The sequence below is a fragment of the Meleagris gallopavo genome, chromosome 1, assembly GCF_905368555.1.
Source record: "Meleagris gallopavo chromosome 1, MGAL_WU_HG_1.1, whole genome shotgun sequence".
In the NCBI taxonomy this organism is placed as follows: domain Eukaryota; kingdom Metazoa; phylum Chordata; class Aves; order Galliformes; family Phasianidae; genus Meleagris; species Meleagris gallopavo.
In genome coordinates this window covers 84951731-84967032 of record NC_139404.1, presented here as the reverse complement: position 1 = coordinate 84967032, position 15302 = coordinate 84951731, and the positions used below count along the sequence as shown (strand labels likewise).

The window sequence follows — 15302 nt, the reverse complement described above, 5'->3', positions numbered from 1 at the left end:
TATCTTCAAAAGAGTAACTGCAGTGGGACAACTCGAGCTAGCATCACCTAAAGTGACCGTGACAGCCAAATAGAATTGTAGCAGCAGCACAGGCCAAATGCTAAATAACATTTACAAAAACTAAATAAAATTGCTGGGCCCAAAGGCAATGTGGAAGATAGCATTTGGCAATTGCTCTTTTCAAGGAGGTATATTTTTAATGGTATTTTTGTATTATGCAGATATTGCAAATATGAATTGCTCACCAGTGAACACTCATCTTGCAAAGATTCCAGCACTAACTAGAGCTTTCTCTCTCACATAAAAGGAATATATCATAGAAAAAAAATAGGAATACCTCCCATATGATCAGGTTTCAGCAGAAATTAAAATCTTAAATATTTCCCATTTCTTGTTCTGTTCTTCACCAGTGAAGTTAGTGAGCCTGGAAAGGAGCCAGCCAGCAGCTAATATACAGGAGTCACTGCCTTTTCCTGTTGTTTTTAAACGCAGACTTCTTTATCTAGGTATCTGCTCATGCAAGATTTTTTTGAACAAGGCAGAAGTCCATTACATTATATCTTTGTCATATTAACACTTAAAATTCAGGAATGTCTTGGGATTCAGCCAGACTGGACCTCTTTTGTATAAGGCCCAGTGCAGACAGAGGGTTTATGGGCAGACACAGGCACTGCAGTTTTAGTCTGAACTTTTTTTTTTGAAAGCAATAGCAGTTGCATAGAGATTATTGCCTGAAAATCTCACTTTATTTTTAAAGGAGTAGGTTTCTAGCCCACAGTGCCTGGAAATGAAAGTCCTAAATGCTCCAGAACCAGAAGACATATAAAAAGACTGTAAAATTAAATTGTCTGCTTTCATGGTGTTAAGTCAATCCTGTGATCGATTGAGGAAAGGAGAGAGTGTGAGGAAGGAAAAGTGTCATTCAGTATTTCTGAATTCCAAACTTGGACGGAACTGCAGGTCCTTGCTGCTTCTCTCCATTCCAAAATTTAGTGATTTCAAACCAGCACCATCTTAATCAGACCATCTGCACCCAGAGTAGAGGCCAATAAAACCAGTTCTCTGAGACTGGCATCTGTAAGATACTGTGTCATGACTATACAATATTGTTACTCAAGGATACCCAGATAAAATTTGCGTGCTGAAAAAAGCATTTCATTTACCATTATAATGATATGTTCCTTTGCTGATCTTTGTGAGAGCTACTTCTTTAGTGCTCATTCTGTTTTCCTTTGGGTTGTACTATCGTTTTGGGTTGTCAGGCACTCAAAATTCACAACAGATTGAGGCAAAAGCCATGCAGTTCACCATGTGAAAACTCTTCCATGTTTCTGAACAAGTAAAGCAAAAATTAGCTCACAGTCACTACCAAACATAAGAGTTTCCACAGAAAGGCCTTTTGATTGGACAGACCATCCTGATACCAGTAAGATTTTGCAGGGCAGAAAATTTCTGATGTTCAATCTCTGTTATTGCAACCTTGGCAGTTCTCAAACATAACAGTCTATTTGCCTTCCTCTTTGATCTGAAGATACTCTGTACTGGTGTTTACTGGACCTTCAGTACTGGTGTCCAGATGTGGAGTCCTCAGTACAGGAGAGACATGGACTTGTTGGAGTGCATCCAGAGGAGGGCCACAAAAATGATCCAAGGGATGGAACACCTCCCTCACAAGGACAGGATGAAAAGCTGGGGCTCTTCAGCCTGGGGAAGAGAAGGCTCTGGGGAGACCTGATAGCAGCCTTAGTCATAGTCATAGACCCTAGTCATAGTGACATGACTATAGTCCCTAGTGACATTCAAGATGAGGCTCGATGGATCTCTGAGAAACCTGATCTAGCTGTAGGTGTCCCTAATCATCTCAGGGAATTTGGCCTAGACGATCTTTAAGGGTTCTTTCTAACTCAAACAATTCTATGATTCAGTGATGATTCTATAATTCTTGTTTTAGGACTCACCAGTGAACAGGCAAAAGTCTTCCATATGTTCTACTTGTTGTCAGCCTCCTTTGGCCAGTGCTCAGAAACACATGAAATATATCCAGGCACCAAGCCACTATGTCCTTCAGGTCTGCTGATATAGAGCCTCCATGGCTAAGTTCAAGCTGGGGGAGGCTGAGGAGGTAGAAGACTTATTTTTCACTGAAATCTCTTTCTGAAGCTTATCTTTGAGTTAAACCTTGCTAGCTGAATGACAAGCTTAATACAGTGAATTAGGTTTGAAAAGCCAAGTTTTAGGTAAATGAAAGCACAAAGAAAGCTACAGCTAATGAGTGAAGCAAAAAAGAGGGAAAACTTGTGTCATTCTTTTGGAATTTGTAGGCCATTTTTCTGATATGAGAGTTTTTTAAAAAATCTTTGAGATGGATTGGTTTCCCTTATCAATAAAATAGAATTATAGTTTACATTTTCAGCAAGATCGCATCTAGAAGCTTATTCTCTTTTTTTATGGACCTCCATAGATCTCAGAAGCTGTCTATTCTTTTTGTTTGTTTTTCTCTTTGATTTTCTCCTCATATTCTTCTGCTGTATTTCTTCTGCTGTATTATTATTTTTTTTCATTCAGTTTTTTTAAATCCTTTCTCCTTGTCTGGAAAGCAAGTAATGCCCATCAACATCATCAACCAGTTTCTGGAATGTTGACTTCACATCTTTTTCTTTAAAGGCTCTATAGTACTAGCTTAAACACTATGTTTATAAGAATGGTTTTGTGACACTGCTTTCCTCTGAGGAGCCACCTGTAGTCCCCACCAACAGTACACTGAGAGCCATGATCTGTCCTGAAGCAGCTCAGCCTCTATGGGATCAGGGCACTGTTTGGAAAACCATGGAGCTGGAGGTGGTAGATTTTCTGACTGTATATCAGAATGAAACCAGGAACACCCAACACCAGCCAAGAGAAAGATGGACTAGACAATACTCTATTCACATCCCTTGGTTCTCAATTTCTGTTTGTTCTCCACCCTCTCATTAGCTGTGTTTTTCCTTACTGCTATTTTCACTCAGAAAACCAAGTTAAATATTGATCATGAGTCCTGATTTTTCACTCTCTTCCTATATTGGTAACACTAGAGTTGCAGTGGCCAAAAGTACTATTCTGGCTGAGCAAATCACTTGGGTCATGTAGTTTCGATTAGTGATTATAGGAATGGCATACTGACTCCTGCCCTACATCGTGTTGCTGATGATAGGCCCACCTAATCATACACCACAAAAGCAGAGCAAGACAGAGTGTTCTTTACTTTGGCATTAGCTTACTCTTCCTGTCATCTAGCATTCTGGGGACTTCCCATGTTGGAGACTGTGCTCAGTTTAATTGTTGCTGGTGAAAGGAAACTAAATCAGAACTGTGATCTAAGCAAAAGCCCCCCTACATGCTCACCCAGCTCCCACAGGCAGGAGTGGAAACCGCTCTGTTTGTTTGTAAGATGACCTGGGGATCTCAAAGGATCTTCTGTCTCAAATCTATCACATGATGTCAAAATGGGATTACATCCCCTCGCCTACAGTACACTCACACCAACTGGTGAGTCATTTCTGTTTGCTCTCAAACAACCACTGGCTACTTGAACAGCTTTTTTGCCTTTCATGAAGCAAGGAGTGGCTGTTTGGTTTCTTAGCAGCTTGCTTGGGTGAAAAGGGGAACTGCGTGCAGAGAAAGGCTCTTATTGTAACTTGTGTTTGCAGTGAAAATTTTAAAAGCACAAGGCAAACAGGGACATCAAATATAAGCTATATCTCAAATATGGTCTTTTGTCTGAAAAATGTGTGAGAGTGATGACCTCTACCTTGTTGGATGTTAGTGTTGCTAACAGGACTAACATAACATCTTCAGTTGTGTGGGGATATCAAGATGCATGTCAAATTTTCAGGTTGAAAGTACTTTTTAATTAAATTTAAACTGTTGAATTATTTAATCTCTACATTTACTGGATACTTATCCACAGTGTATTCAACTAGATATAACGAATGTCATGCCTTTTTCTTTCCCTGAGGAAACAACAAAAAATATATGAAATGAAAGCAGGTAATCCAAAGTTTAGAAGGTAAATTCCTTCACTTTGGAGAAATGCCTGGTAAATATTAGAAATATGCTGTTTAACAGTATGCCTTGTGACTAGCATGGAAGCAGAGCAACAAAAAGCCTAAATCACAGAAAGGTTACAGTGAAATAGGACAGACAGCTCAGAAATGGCAGCAGGAAAATTCATCTCTGTAAAACTGCAGGTGTAAACTCAAGAATCAAAGCAAGGAAATATGATAAGACAGTGCAAGCTGTTAAAGCGATAAAAGAAATGAATAATAAAACAATCTCAAAAGACCAGTGGTGTAAGTTTTACATGCTTCGGTGACAGTAAATGGGGTCACAGGGTACTTCAGAGATGTAGCAGGGATCAACGGTCTCTTATGAAGCATGCAGCAAATATAAGAAGGCCGCTACAAAAGTAATGCCTCTCATTTTATTATCTTGGCTCACAACATCAGAGGCAGATGTTGATGGAATGGTAGAAGAGACTGAACTTTCCCACCATTATTCCCTTACATGTTTTTGCCGTGCAAGAGATGGCAGCAGACGGGCAGTCTGACAGAATGACATCTGATATTTTAGCTGACGAAGCTAAAATGCAGAACTGAATTGCTCCATATGAGAAAAAATGTCACCTATTGACATTTGTTGACACTTGCTGAACACTGTTGGAGACCAAACAGTGGATATGAGCAGTGGTGATACATTTCATCAGTGGTGACAGCAATGTGGAAGACAAGCCACGTCCCAGACAGCCACGCAGATTTTGAGTGTGGCATGCAGGCTCTTGTTCATTGTTGGTGAAAATGTACAGCTAATAGTGGTGAATATGTTGAAAAATCATGTTTTGTAGCTGAGAATTTGCTCTATCAGAGTGTTTTTGTGCTCTTTGTATCTATTGTAGTCTCCATGGAAATAAATAGGAGACATAATTTTTTGAGCAACCCATGTATAAAAGATTTGCTGTTGTGGTTCTCCTGAGGAAGTAAAAGAGATGAAGTAACATTCTTCAGATAGGTCTGAATCTGTCCCTCCTAAGTCACCCCAGTTCCTGAGAAGAGCCTCTCGTTATACCATGCTCCTGAAAGCATGGCTGTTGTTTTCTTAGCAGCCTCTGGTCTGAGCATTTAATGGCCTTACTTTTCCCGAGGAAACGTCTAGTGATAGTGAAGAAGGGTCATCTGAAATGAGTATCTACTGGGAATGAGTCCCAAACCTCTTCCTGCACATTGTCTCACAAGACCATTTCTTTATGTTAGCAAAGAAATTAAGTTTAAAAGAAAGTGCGCTAACTACCAAGCAGTCTAAATGCAAAACTAAGAATCTGTTCAACTGAAGATAAATAAATCCAAGATAAGAGTCCTCTTTGAACCTGTGAGACTTCTGAAATGAATACTCACTTCTGAAATTTCTCTGAAAAATTTTATGAAAGAAGTGATCCTACTTTCAACTAAAACTGAAATGCCACAAACCTCCCTTTCTGTTTTCAGTGCCAATCTCTGTTTTCATACTTCTGTCTTTAGTTGAACAGAAGTAAAGAAGCACAAAGAGCAATGAGTGGCCTTTAAATGTTTCTCCATTTTACCTAAGATAAGCAGATACAGCTATCTCAGCATTTTTAGAATTCATTTGTACTTTTCTGTGCTTACTACAGGAAATGCTTCAAATATCACAAATATTGAAGTTATCTAACTGCAAAGCCCAGTTATCTTTGGCAACTGGCAAATTTTAAGAATCTCTGCTGTACAATTTTTTCAAACCTTATCCAGCACTTTATTCAGATTCAAATACAGCAGCGGTCAATGAGCAAAGCCCATTCTTTCCAGTAGACAAATGCACACATCTCATCCTACTGCTCCTTAACCTCAGCCTGGGAGGATTGTTTTTCATCTGTTTCTGAATTACAGGAAATGTCTTGGTAATTTGGATGTGTCTGTCACAGACTACTATGAAATTCTGACGTGCAGGCTGCCAATAAAAGGTAAAAGAAAGCCACATCATTGCTGATATCACATAGGAAGTGCTGAATTTATATATGAAGATCACTGTTCCTCTTTGGGGAGATATTTAAGCACTACCACCTGTGTCTAAGTAGAGAGAGCTGTGTATGAAAACCATGGGGCTACTCAGGATCTTCAAACAAACGAACTTCTCCAGACAGATACAGAACCACAGCAAAGGCACCAGAGGTGCATATCCTTGTTTATTGTTACTGCCAGGTACAGTGGAGCCTAAGAAGGACTAGGCAAACTGTGGAGATATTTAAATCTGTTTTGGGTCTTGTTTTATTTCATGTTTTACTCGGGTAGACTCACAGATTTTGTCCCTCTTTCTGCAGAGAGGCTCTGATTTATAACAATATGGAAAGGCAATCATGTAGGCCTGCCCCAGTTGGATTACACACCATGGAAAGCGCGTTTAATTATGAAAAAGTAAAGAAAAGAGGAATATGTTTAGACTAAGAATGTAGACAGTTTCTTGGCCAGAAACAAAGCTGAACAAAAAGGATAAGAATTCTAGAACAATTGTGAAGGATTTATTTACATTTTTGAAAAATCTACATATGTTTTCACTTAAAACTCTTGGGAGGGTCATTTCAAAGCCTAAGAATCCTGGCTGTTCACATTCACCTCTACCTCTATTCCCCCTGCCTGCAGTTTCAGCATTAATATACAGATCACAGCAAAAGGAAATGCAAGTCAGGTGTGACATATCAAGTGACACAAAGGTTCAGTCACAAGAAAAAGATTTTAAAATGATTGAGAACTGAGAGGACTTTTAGTAACAGTTATTTTGCACAGCTCAGGTCACAGGAGCTTTCACGAGAGTTTCTAGACTTGCTGCCAATAAGAAGTAAAAGTTATAATCTTAAGGTGCATTGTTTTAAAGCCCTCCCCCATCACAAAATGAAAAAAAAAACTAAACATAAACATTTTTTTTCCCAATAAATTAACTTTTTTGTTGTTGCTTTTTCTTCTTTCTCTATTGTACCTTCAATGTGGGCTACGCTTAATCTCCTCTTTAACTCTCTAAAGCTTTAATAATCCATATCCTACCTTTCTAGAACACCAAAAGCCAGCAGTATAGTTGATCTGCAGATTTGAAAATGGCCATTAGAGCTATTCATCACAAGCAATGCAGCGCAGTTTAAACAAAAAAAAAAGAGCAAATATATGCCATCCTGCGTCAGATTAAATGTCCAGCTGCCCTAGTGTTCTGTCTCTGTAAGAGAACTGCATGATTGATTTTCATGACGACACAGAAAAAAATGAGCAGAGAACAAATCTATAGCAAGAGAGGGGCATGCTCTGGATTTCCTTGGCCAGATATTCCTCCTTTAGGTAACATGCAGGGGTGATGCTGATATAACAGAGCTCTCAGGCTGCAGCTCACCCATCAAATGTGGACAGGGATTAGCCTACCTATAGTTTACCTTCTTTAAAGATCTACTATTAGTGCATAACCACCTCAGGCTCTGAATCCAAAGGTTAAAGGTCTTATCCATAGCTGGTTGTTTGGGTTGCAGAGTGAAGTAGGTGGAGACTCTAATTATTGCCTGAGAGTTCTGATAGCCAGAGGTAGATGGGCCAAGAAAAAAGGGCAATGGGAAGAGCCCTTGCACGTAGGTGACTTTATCTCTCTAGACCTCAGAAAAAGAGGGCTAGCATCTTCAGATTCCTTTCTATGTGATTTAAAGTCTCTACACTAGTGGAGCATATATAACTTTCCGGGTTCTTTAAGAAAAAAGGAGACAGACTCTTTAGCAGAGTCTGTTGTGACAGAACAAAGGGAAATGGTTTCAAGCTTAGAGAGGGTAGATTTAGGTTGGATATAAGGAAAAAGTCTTTTACAATGAGGGTGTTGAGGCATTGGAACAGGTTGCCCAGAGAGGCAATAAAGTGTGAGGCTGGATCAGGCTCTGGACAATGTGATCGAGCTGTGGATGTCCCTGTTCGTTGCAGGGGAGTTGGACTAGATTACCTTTAAGGGTTCTTTCCAAGTCTGAGGATTCTATGATTGTATGATTCTGCGACTTTAAGGGTCCCTTCCAACTCAAATGATTCTATGACTTTATGTAAATGGTTTTATTAATAATTGCACCAGGTATAGTACTTTTGATTTCTTTCACTTCTACACTTCAGACCCCACAGAGTTAGGCAGTTAATCTGCCCTCAGCTCAATGGTGACTTTTACCATCTCTACATTTAGTGCTACAATTACATCCTGTAGTGCCAGTGGCATCATTTTTCTTTAGGAGTTCAGATCACGGTGCACCTTTAATTGCTAGGAAGAAATAATGGAAATATAAGGAACCACTACTATGTTGATTTTGTCAGCCACACCTAAATAATCCCAGTCTGTGAACTTTCTGTCCCATCTCCAGGAATGTATGGCTCTGAGACAAAAAACAAGCAATGAATGCCAAAACAGGCAGGTAATCACTTGGCAGCAGGCTCCTTTGGCTTAAGCTTGAGCCAGAAAATGGACGTTTTCACGATAGTGGCATACAGACAGAGACTTTCTTGAGGGAAATAAAACTTGTTCTCAATCTCTCTGCAGGTGACAACCCCATCTGCTTTGTGTTTTATATCCCATGTGCTTGTGGCAGTTGCATCTTCAGAAAGTAACATTTAATGTAAAAATGGTTTCCGAGGTATGAGAAGAAGAAATAGATCCTCCATTAAATAATGAACTGACTGATTATAAACTGCACATTTCAAACGTTAAATGCTCCTGATTTAATGCCAAATGGAAAATGGAAGCGTAAAGAACATATTAATTTCAGGAACTGGGGAGAGGACACATGAACAAATCCATTGAAGAAATGTAATATTATTGTTCTCTACCTTGCTTGCTTTGTGCTACACAGGAATTCATTAACAAGTCTATTTCTAATCCCCTTGCTAAGCCCCAACCCTTGACTCAGGAGAATTTGTATTGAAGCAGAAACATGTCAATCATTTTGGCCAATTAAGCATAATAACAAACATGAAGCAAAGAAAAAAATGTGGGCGGTACTGCCACGGTAAAGAGAGCCATGTCTACACATTTTGAACAAATGTCTATATTACAAGGTCAGCTCAGTGAAAAACCATCTACAACTCATCTCCTAGGTCCAAGGGATATCCAGGTCCACACCTTATTCATTTCCTGTACTGACGATGCTATTCACTATGCAGCAAATGGTAACAGGATTACATTTTATACATATTTCCTTCCATTTTTGTTCTCCTAGTACTCCCCTTGTTAGTTCTACGGTATACTTCAGACTAACAGTAATTCAAATGATTACTGGGTTTATCTCAAAGTCTGTGAAATAAATTATGTGTTATTTGCATGCAGCAAGCTTACTAGCTATGCTGGTAACAATAGCCTTGGTGATGCTTTCAGCTGACAAGGAGGTAGTTAAGAAATTTCTGTTTGATTTTCAGCTGCTTTCTAAGCTTATCTTGTAATCAGTCACATGTTCTCATTTGACATCCAAAAGAACAATATCGCTGATTTGCAGAGAGCATCAAAAGTTCTTCTGTATTATTATTATTTTTATTGATGGCCTACTTCTCCTCCCTCTACCTGCTCAGTGACCCTTCAACAGTAATTGAGCAGACCTGCAGCAGGAATTTATACCTAGTGTACAGGTAAGGCAAATGACAGGAAACAGAAGCTGTGCAAATTGCCTCTGAAGGCAATGTACGCACACCTCCTGGTACATATGGGCTTATGTTGCCACGCAATTAGGAAAGGGAAGGAAAAGTCTGAATAAATATAGTAGCCATAACAAGTAAAACCACTGTGAGATTAGCTCAAGTTTCAGTCTCTTTTCCTAATAGTAGTCCAGCTCCTGAGGCAATCAAAATTCATGGACAACAGGCCCATATGGCAGCATGTATATATCCATGGCATCTCCTGGGGGACATAAAGCAAGTGGAGGAAGATCAGGAAAACCTGGCTTGCTTCCAGCTTGTATTTTTATTTTGAACTAATATGTTTATAGAGTTTAGACAGAGCCCCCAAGGACCTTGATAACAGTATTTATCTGCTCAGCTTCAAATAAAGCCACAAAAGGACTGTGATGAAATCTGGTGCAATCATTCCTTTCAAAGCTAAGAAAATATGTGTGTATATAAGTATCTATATATACATATATCTATAAATGTATATAAACATACATGAGGGCTACTCCAAAAGTAATGCCTCTTACATTACTATGTCCACGCAGATGTTGGTAGGATGGCAGTAGAGGTGGAATCTTCCCACCAATATTCTCTTTCATTTTGGTGCCATGTGACAGATGGCAGAAGAGGGGCAATCTGACAAAATGGTATCTGACATGGGAGTGCATAAGAAGCAATGGTGTAGAATTGAATGCTTTCATACAGAAAAATGGTACCTGTTGATATTAATCGACACTTGCTGAGTGTTTATGGAGAACAAACAGTGGATGTGAGTACGGAGAGGCGGTGGGTAGTGTGCTTCAGAAGTTGTGACAGCAGTGTGAAAGACAAGAATTTTTTCTATCAAATAGTGTTTTTGTGCTCTTTATAGCTGTTGTGGTTTCTATGGAAATAAACAGGAGCATTACTTTTGGAGCAAAATGTGTGTTTGTGTGTGTGTGTGTGTGTGTGTGCGCATTTGTGTGCACCTTTCTGCTGGAAAAGACTGAGGGCTAGGTGAATATCAACCTGAACAAACCTTATTTTGAAGCATAATAAGTCATGCATCATTTCTATGTAGGGGATCCCTGGTCTGTCCTTTACTTTCTATCATTAGTGTAAGGTACAGGAGCCATTTTGCTTGAGGAGTTGGTCTTCTCTCCCTCAGACACAGCTCTTGATGAATGTTTGTGCTGGCTGGTTGTACACTAGCTCTGATTCTTGAATTATGTTTTTATTTTCCTTTTATCATTCCCTTTGGTTGAAGCAGTGTCTATAAATACCTTATAACCCAAATGCTGATGGTGGAAAAACAAGGAGCATTGTATGCAGGCAAATCCCTCCTGCTTTCTCTCTGTCTCCCCAGATAAACAGCCCATATCTGGTTATCCATCCTAAAGTCACCAGTGCTTAAGCAAGTAGCTGGCAGGTACTAAATAATCAGAGGAGCAGGAAAAGCTTTTGGGGATACCTGATCCCTTCTGCACCTCAGATATTACTGTTGTGTTTTGCAATGATTGTGAGCATGCTCGAGGTTTTCAGATCTCTGCAAAAAGTAAGCTTCATGGCTCATGCAAGACCAACATGAAACAGGCTATACTCAGTGAGTATTCATTTTTAACCTTTCTAGTTCTACCACCAGTTGACTCTGACATTATGTCATTAACTTGCTCTTCACATTTTAATGTTAACTATTTATGCATCTTTCACATAGCTGTTCAATCTAATCTACATTTGTTTCCATCCTTTTTTTTTTTCCCCTCTATCTTGATCTGGGTAGTAAATCAATGAGGCTGCTCTTTAGATTCAGAGCCTTTGGAGATTAGTATGACTGAAGAAAAGATTGTATAAAAAGGAGGGGTGGGGGTGGAACCATTACACTTTTACAGTGAAATACTGCCAAGGAAGAAGCACAAAGAATAAAGGTTGGCATATGTTTGGAAACCTTGGGATATACCTATGCTGCATCTGGCAGTAATATTGACTTGTGTGTAGATTTAGCCTGAGCTGACTGAGAATAATGAAGGTTTTGCACGATGAGTTTAACATGGGCTGCAAAAGCCAAGCCAGGTTGATAAGATACTCACACCATCTGATGTGTCCATCAGCAAGGCTACTATTACTGGTGCCAAAAAGAGCCAGGTTGAAAGCTACTTGGCATTTGCTGCTGCAGTGAGCACCTGTATGCAGAGATATAGCTAAATCTAACTTGACTAAGAAAAAGAACACACAAAAAATCCACCAGCTTCTTGTGAGTAGGTAGGAGATATAGTAGTTTAACCTGCAAGGGTTTGCGTCTTCTGCAGCCAGACTCTCCAGACCAGAGTTCAAGTCAGAGGTGTTTGGGAAAGCTAGTGTTTCTTTTTCATACAAAGAAAAACAAAATCTTCACCATAACTTTTTAACTTTCTGCTGTGCAAGTATTTACTCACTTAGTGTTCGCATAAAATTTACTTGGAACTTTAATCAAAGGCCACTGTAATCAATGTAAAGACCAGGAGGAAAGTAAGCAGATCTTTGTCTTCTAGAGATTTTTCAGTGGAATTTGGGTTCCTAATTATTTAACATTGACCTGAACTGTTTTTAACCTTTGGAATAGGTTGACTCAACTTTTCTAGCCTGCTGAGAAAGAAAGAATTTGTCATCAAAACCAGTTGCTTTTGACTCAGCCTCTAAAGCAATCAGGCATCCATCTAGAGATCTGTCAGCTGTGGGAGGATGTCTTTTGATGAGGCTAGAGACAGCTTAAAATTGTCCTATCTCTGCAGCCAGAAACCTTAACTATATATCTACCTTCCCGTGCCACAAGAAAAGTCCTGCTGTGTACTCAGAATCTACATGGAAAGTTTTCCTTACGTATAGATGCCTAGCGAAATGGATGCTGATACTGACTGAGGCATCATAATTGATTCAAAATGTCAATGATCTTTTCCCACTTGATCCCTGTGGATGCATTTTCTGTGATAGATCGGCAGAGGAGCAGTGAATAGGAACTGAAATTTATAAGTGCAGCCCCTGTATCTACAGGAGAATATACAGGACAAGTTAGCTTGACAGCACTATGGCAGTCTGGCTTCTTTGGAAAACTTGACAGTGAGATATCTGCATCTCAGCTCTCTGACCACTCATATACCAAAGCTCCCCTCCAGAGTAAACCAGAACATTAGAGATGCATATTACGCACTCAGCTGACATAAACACTGGCAGGATATAGCCAGGATGCACAGTGTAGGTAAGAGCTAAGGAGATCTTTCATGTCCCTCAGCTCTGACGCATCCATTGAGTCAGGCTTGGACCATCAAGTCCCAAAAGGCGAGGAAGTTTAATTTTGCTTCTGATGATTTCAATATGAGTAAAGAACCTTCTGTTTTGTACGCTATACAGTCATTCACTTAAGCTTCACAGTTGAGTAGAGTTTAACAGTGCAAACAATTTCAATGGCAAAGCAAGAAAGTAGTTATCTCATACTGCAGCAAAAATTCATCAACTGTGATGCTCAGAAGTAAGGATGCTTTCTTGTTTTGAACCAGAAAGAACCACATTTATAGCACTACCCAGATAATTCTGCCTTCAAAGGTATGCACTGAACGTGTCTGTACTACAAAAGGAAGGAAACAGACACCCTTGGGATTCATTTCTGAAGGGCAAAGGGGTCCCAGAAGGCTGGACACTTTTCAAGAAAGAAGTCTTAAAGGCACAGTAGCAGGCTGTTCCCTGTGCCGTAAGATGAGCTGGCAGGGAAGAAGTCTGGCGTGGGTGAAGAGGGAATTTTTTCTGAGGCTCCAGCTGAAAAAGAGAGTCTACCTCCTGTGGAAGAAGGGACAGGCAACATGGGGAGAGTTCAAAGAAGCTGTTAGGATATGCAGGGAAGAAATTAAAAAGGGAAAAGCCCAGCTTGAACTACACTTGTCCACGGTGGTAAAAGTGAACAAAAAACATTTTTACAAATATATTAACAGTAAGAGAAGGGAGGGCTAAGGAGAATCTCCAGTCTTTACTAGATGTGGCAGGGAATGTGACCACTGAGGATAAGGAAAGAGGGTCAGACCCAGCCATCATGAGTTTATGGAAGGCAGATCCTGCTTGACCAACCTGTTCTCCTTCTATGATCGAGTGACCCAACTTGTGGATGATGGAAAGGCTGCTGATGTAGTCTACTTAGACTTCAGCAAAGCCTGTCTCCCACACTATTCTCCTAGAGAAGCTGGCAGCTCGTGGCTTGGACAAGTACACTCTTTGCTGGGTAAAGAACTGGCTGAAGGGCCAGGCCCACAGCATGATGGTGAATGGAGTCAAATCCAGATGGCGACTGCTCATGGATGATATTTCCCATGTCAGTACTGTGGCCGGTCATCTTTAATGTCTTTACTGGTGACCTTGATGAGTGGAGTAAGTGCACCCACAGAAGGTTTGCAGATGATACCAAGCTGAGAGGAAGTGTTGATCTGCTTGGCGGTAGGAAGGCCCTCCAGAGAGATCTGGACATGGTGGATTATGGGGCTGAGGCCAGTGGGACGAAGTTCAAGACAGTTGCGTTCTTGCAATTGGACTTGATGATCTTTAAGGACTTTTCCAAACTGAGCAATTCTATGATTCTAAGACCATGCATCAAGTCCTACGCTTCGGCCACAACAACCCCATGCAACACAATAGGCTTGCAGCAGAGTGGCTAGAAGATTGTGTGGAAGAAATCAATCTAGGTTATTGGCCAACAGTTGGCTGAACATGAGCCAGCACTGTATTCAGGTGGCCAAGAAGGCCATTGGCATCCTGGCTTGTATAAGTAATTGTGTTGCCAGCAGGAGCAGGGAGGTGATTGTCCCCCTGTACTCACCTCTGATGAGGCAACACCATGAGTACTGTGCTCAGTTTTGGGTGCCTCGCAACAAGAAAGACAACAAGGCTCTGGAGCATGCTGAGAAGGGCAATGAAGCTGGTGAGGGATCTGGAGCACAAGTCTTGTGGGGAGCAGCAGCTAAGAGTACTGGGACTGTAGGAGGCTCAGAGGAGACCTTACAGCTCTCTGCAAGAAGTTGTGGTGAAGTGGAGGTTGTACTCTTCTCCAGCACAACTAGCAAGAGGATGAAAGAGAATGGTGTTGAATTGCGCCAAGGGAGGTTCAAGTTGGATATTAGGAAAAATTTCTTCTATGAATGAGTGGTGATACATTGAAACAGAGTGCCCAGGGATGTGGTGAGGTCACAGTCCCCAGAGATGTTCGGGAAATGTTTAGATGTTGTATTAATGGGCATGATTTAGAGGGGAATTACTGGTAGAAGATGGACAGTAGGACTAGATGATCTTGGAGGTCTTTTCCAACCTTAGTGATTCCATGATTCTTTGAGAAAGTGAAGAGTATAATTAACTGAGGACACATTCTTAGAATTCTCTCTCAAAATTAAAGCAAGAAAATGCCGGATAGATTTTTTTCCTTACACACTGGATAGCACCCACTATCATCAACTTTTTAAATGGGTAAACATTTTAACTATCAAATCAGTTTTTTACAAAGGTAGATAGTGATAGGACAAGGCAGAATGATTTTAAACTAAAGGAGGGAAGATTTAGATTAGATGTCAAGGGGAAGTTTTTCACTGAGAGGGTAGTGAGATGCTAGAACAG

At 40.3% G+C, this 15302-nt stretch overlaps 1 protein-coding gene across 1 annotated transcript in view; it reads right to left on the bottom strand.

Annotated features, from left to right (window-relative positions):
* LOC116217322 (uncharacterized) overlaps nucleotides 1-15302 on the bottom strand; it is a 672500-nt gene that overhangs the window by 50755 nt on the left and 606443 nt on the right. The gene's annotated exons all lie outside the window — the stretch shown is intronic.